Raw genomic sequence first — 6,000 nt, 5'->3', positions numbered from 1 at the left:
ACCACAGTAATGAACAAAATTCAGCACATGCTGTTCAGATCATACCTTCGCAGAAAAGACCCTAGTGAGTTAAAAAAGCCAGTAAGATGCTCGCCTCTGCCTGCAGCAAGTGCTGTCTCTCACAAAACCCTTAGGGCGCAGGAGGGGTGGTAACGATAACTTTCTAGAAGTCTCTTCATCCAGGAAAATTTGTCTCAACTTTACAAGTTGATACTGTATATGTAATGCCAGCAACATAATGGGTATTTTGGAAGTTGATTTCCTTGCCTGCTTTCTCTGCTTCCTGTGCTCCCCACAAGCATTTTGCATGAGCCGGTGATTTTTTCACAGGTTTCCCGTTTGTTCTCAGGATCAACTTAGTGTTGATGTACCTCAGCAGTTGCTCAGGTGACAAGGGGAAAGTGTCCCTCGCGTTTGCTTTCAGAGCAGTGTGGCTACAGCGGAGGGGTTTGGGGACATTCAGTAAGCCAGGTGCACCTTCAAGCAGGCCAGACTAAGAACAGAAAGAAAAAGTAATAACAACCAAGAGCTAGGGATAAACCTAAGGAGGCACAGCAGGAAAACCCTGTGGTGGGACAGAATGTCCAAGGGACTCAGAAGGCAGTGCTGTACACCTGACTTGCTGCTTCTCCTCAGCGGTGGCTCCGTATCCCAGCCTCACTTGCTCCTACCCATTTTGGGATAAATCACAGTCCTTCTACATTAGGATGCATTTTCTCATTTTTTCCATGCTCTCTTGAATAATTTAGACAAGAGCCTTATTTCCTGCAGCTACTTCCTTGCCTCCCCAGAACTGCTGCCCCTTTTTATCTGGCAGTGAAAGATAAGTCTCCTTCTTTGTGGCCAATACAGCTACAGAAGAGGGGCAGCAGTGTGAGAACACTGGGGCAAAGACAAATATGCTACTCAAATATTTTTTTAAATCTTTTTAAATAATTACTATTGAATGAGGCTTGTAATTTTCCCAGCTTTATCCCTTTTTAGATTGGTTATATTGCCTGCAAATATATCTGACTGGAAAAATAATCAGGTTTCCTTCTCAGCAGAGCTACAAGGTGCCAGCTCTGCACAAGAGCTCCAAGAGAAAAAAGGCTCACTAATAGCAGAAATCCTGCTTTGGAGTTTGCAGAGGAGTCCCTTCTTTTAGTGTTACAAAGAGAAGCTCTGATCTACTTCTTAGGTGTCTCTTGGGAAGAGACGCTTATCAGTGCTATTGCCCACCATAAGGCTGAGCAGGGAGGTGGATTCATTTGCAGAGAAGTACACCTGGCAAGAAATAGCTCTTTTCCATATCAGCTCAGACTGATGTTTTATAAGGTTATTCTCAGTTTGGGTGACAGTTCTCCGCTCATTGTGGCAGACTAAATGAAAAGATGTAAACTTGGTAAATTTAGAGTTCATATCAAAAGAAAAAGAGTAGATTGAAATCAAGTCTAACAAGAACTCCTGTGAAATACTACTCCCTACCTCATTTGTGATAAAGTATCTTCTCCATTAGGATTTCAAACATCAGTGGAGATGCTAGCTTTGCTGGGAAGCAGGAGATGTTCATACCTAGAGACTGCAAGCTTCACTGCACTGCGTGGCTACAGATATCAGATAAATAATGGGAAATTTTGAAGCAGAACCTGAATATGCCTGGAAGAATCAAAGCAAATTGCAAGTTATCAAGTTAGCAGGACTTTAACAGTCACTATATAGATGTTCTGACTCATTTTATTTTGTGTTTGCAAAGATCTGGGAATTTGCACACAGGGTTACCACATTTCACCTTGGAGATGGTAACTGCCACAGGGCAAAGAGCCTGTAGGACTGTGAATGGCAAAGAGCTATAGCCATTCCCACCTCCAGAGCACCAGAAACCATCTCCAAGTTGCCATGGAGGGAAAGCAACCTCTTTTACTTACACTGGCCCAAAACTTTCAACTCTGCTGCCACATATAGGATCAATAACTTGTTGTTGATAACAGGTTTTTTTCACCCAAAGCTGTTCAATTCTGCTAGTGTTGGCTATTGTTAAAATGACTCAAGAGAAACACCAAATTCAGCTTAGTGAATTACAGCTTTAGCCCCGGAGTGTCCCAGCGCTGTATGGTTTCAGTGTGAACTTGCAGCTTGGTACCCACAACTCTCAAAGCCACAAGCTCAGCAAATCTAAGGCAAGTTAAGACATATGTTACCTGCTTTTGCTGCCTTCTCTGCCAAGGGGTCGGGAAGATGCACCACAGTTTGAGAGAGCTGCCAGTTCTTCACCTGGGTTCAAAGGAAACAGCCCAGAAGCAGAGCAGTGCCTGAGACAGCTGAAGCCTGCCAGTCCCAGGATAGTGTGGGGCTACTGAACATCAGTGGTATCTTTGTGGTATCCTCTCCCAGGATGAAAGCATGCTTTGTTCTTTCCACCAAGCTGGTGTGGAAGAGCATGGTCTACAAACAGCAGAAGCATTGAAGCCTGGTTTTTTAGGGATGCACTTGTGTGCATATTGGTGCAGTGCTCTGATGTCTAACAAGATGCAAGCCCAGGTGAAGGTTTCTCCACAGCAAAGCCACTCCCAGCAGCTTTTGCCCCCCGTGAATCTCTGGTGGTCCATCCAGGCTGAGGACACTTGCGTTTCCCTCTCCCCTCAGGGAGGGCATTAGTAGTCTTCGCTCTCCACTGGCTGCCCACCTATTTCCACAAGACATCTAAACCTTTTATCCTTGAAGAGTTCAGGACTTACATCTGAACATCTTCTCATGTGTACCTCCACTCGAACAGAAGTAAAGGGTAGTCTGCGAGAGTAGCTCAAATCCATGCGAGCACATTAAGACTCTGGACATCTAGGACTGTTGCAGTTCAGGGGAGATCATCTCAAACTTTTGTAATATGTTTTCAAACTGAATTCATCATGGTATTTAATTCCCATCCATTGCTTCTTGTTACACATTTCTCTGCTGGGTTAAAGGACTGTTACACAACATAGCATCTTCTGCTTGTGAAAGTAGGCATCTGTTCTCAAAGCAAGATGTATATACTTGAACCCTTGTTTTTCTGTCCCTTTTGTTACTTGCAAGATAACCCAGCTGCACAACACACTTAACCAGAGAGCAAATCTTAAGTTTCAATCTAGCCTGTTATAAAGCAAGAGAAACAAAAGTATTTTGCTTTTCATTTTGTTGTTTTTCATAGAATAGGCATGGTATTTCTAGGAAATGGTTATGCTAATATTTCAGGGCCAAGTCCCACAAAAAGTGAAGAAAAAAGCACCTCTTCAAACAGTATAATTGGTTTATTAACCGCAGTAAAATAAGTAGTTCTTCCACATGACTTTTCCTTTTATTTTTTAATAGCTTTTCAAGTACATGTCTGATTTTTACCCATGCAGCACACAGCAGAGAAGATAAGGAGCCATCTATGCTAGCTGTTAGGCAAATATGAAGTAATTACCAAAGCTAGTTTTGATTTAGCAGTGTTACAATTGGAACACAGTACTTTGGCCTGTGTTTTACTACTAAAATGATTTCAAGCCTCAACTAGAATTATTCCTCTCTTATCTGCCCACAGCCAAGCACCTAAATCTATATTTAAGCACCTACAATCTAGTCTAGTCTGATTTTCAGGACAGAGAGCATGTTCCATTCCCTCTGCTCTTCAAGGAATTTGTACAAGCTCAGTTTCTCCGAAAATGATACTTCACATTTAGGCAATTAAGCCCAGAGACACACTTACGCAATCACATTTGCCAGGATCAAGCTTCTGTGTCATTCTTTTTTTGTGAATGTCCCTTCTTCACTCCCCCACTCCAAAAAAAAAATAAAAAAAAATAAAAAAAAATGCTGTTTCTTTCAGGAAACCTTATGATTCATGTGTAGCTTTATGGGTAGCATGAGATATCTCTACCTCTAGAGACCATATTTCAGTGTTCCATCTGGCAAAGCTGTTCACAGCAGGGGACAAGGAAAAGTTCTCAAAATGGACATTAAAAGTGCCCATATGGGTGTGAACACCAGGCTGGAACCTGCTTTTCCTGTAGCCAGACCCATGAGGAGTACTCACACCCCCACACAGTGCCACCCCACTGCCCACTGGGACGGAGATCCTGAACTGTGTCTACTTAATGGAAAGCCTAAGTAACATGGGACCTGGAAAACTGAACTGTGTGTACTTAATGGAAAGCCTAAGTAACATGGGACCTGGAAAACGTCTGGTCTGCTGGAAACCAACAAACGAAACCTGCTGGAAACAAGCAGAAAAATGCTTGTGCCCACTGTACAAGCTGATCATTAGAGGCTGTTACTGCATACCACTGAACTCTCCCATCTACCCCAAACAGCTGTTCAGCAGCAGCAAAGTGACTTTAGCAGTCCAGGTTGCTTTTCATCCTCAGTGTCTCCTCACTTTTCTGCCGGACTCAGCAGGACCCGTTAGAAATCCTTCCAACCCATTTCCTATGGTGTCCTGTTTAGGAGAGGAAGGGGAAATGCAGACTGCGTGCTATCCCAAATACTATGCCCCTGGACAGCCACTGCAGACACAGGGGGCTGTGTCCAAGTAGCCTGACTTAAGTGTTAAAACTTGGTATTGATTATTTACGTGGTGCCTATGCCATCATTGTCAATGCAATGTGGACAAGAAGGGTGAGATCTGGTGATGTTACACGTGGTGTTTTGATGATATATTCTTATTAAAATGAACAGGGCTAAGCTGTCTCATGCCCTTGGCTTCCTCAGGATATTACCCAGATGAGTAACAGCCTCTCTGGCCAAAGTTCTGGATGCCACAGGTTCATCCTATGACACTGTGCATGCTACAGCTATCTGCGCTGTCTAGAGATTTAGACAAGCCCCAAGACTTTTTTTTATCCATGTACAAATACTGTCAAAAGTAAAACTTTCACAAGCGAGGGTTGATATCCTCATCAGATCTCAGAGGTGCTGCTGTACGAGTGGTCAGCACCAAAGAAGGAGGCTTTCAGAGTCTTCTGTTACATGCTTGTGCAGAAGTGGCTTTTTTTAATCCTCCTACTGCTATGGGCTGGTTACAAGACAGTATAATATGAGAATGTCTGTGAGTTTTAATGAATTTGGAAGTCATAGCACAAAAAGGGTGTCTTGGGGAGGAAATCATCATAACTGCTAGGAACAGAAGTGGGAAGATGATTTTCCTTCTGAGTGGTGACATTTTCAAATGCAGCATCCCAGTTCCATTTCACTGCATTCCTGTTCTACTTAGGTGTTTATTTTTGAATCAGAGCACAGTAATATCAAGCAGATTGCAAAGTCAAGCAAGAAGGACTTAGATGAGATGCTGGGGCTGCTGCTTCCAGCACAGAGAAGACATTAGCTGAATTTCTAACAAGGTCAATTATGGGTTACAGAAGCAGTCCAAGGACTGAAGGAAAAAAAGTTGTCAGAAGTGAGCACAGTCACCAAAACAGCAGAACATTTTGCCACAGCATGAGAAATCAAGGCCTTCCATAACATTACCTCCACCTATACATAGCTACCAAAACCAACACATCCACCCTGCTAGTTTAGGCTGGGACCGAGACCTTGCGTACATCTCAGCTCTTACTCCCCCCAGTGCATACAAGTGTGGAGAACCCTGGTACTACTGGAAGACTGCAAGATGAGTAAGAGGGAGGGAGACCATGAGCGCAGTGCTGGTCCTGGCCTCCAGCCCAGGATGCCTACAGCAAGTTGCTCCGAGACTGCCAGCTGTTACATATGCTCACCTGACAGCCACATGAACGGATGCTTACCTCACTCCGTCATTAGGGCATAGCCCAAAGCAATTGGTAACTGGCCCTGTGGATATAAAATATTAAATGACAAAGGAGAGGTCTGTTCCAGTACGGCAACTCCCAGGTGGTACAGCTTCATTAAAGTTAATAATAAAATAGCTGCTGGAGGATTACCCAAATGGCAGCGATGCTTCTCCTAACACAGGCTGAAGAGTCATACAAGTTGAAGAATCCTGAAAATATGGATCCTCTTCCTCCCCCTCATGATTGTTGTTCCCAG

Source organism: Accipiter gentilis, chromosome 8, assembly GCF_929443795.1.
Source record: "Accipiter gentilis chromosome 8, bAccGen1.1, whole genome shotgun sequence".
Taxonomy (NCBI): domain Eukaryota; kingdom Metazoa; phylum Chordata; class Aves; order Accipitriformes; family Accipitridae; genus Astur; species Astur gentilis.
The sequence above is the reverse complement of the archived record's forward strand: the minus strand, read 5'-3'. Positions refer to the sequence as shown.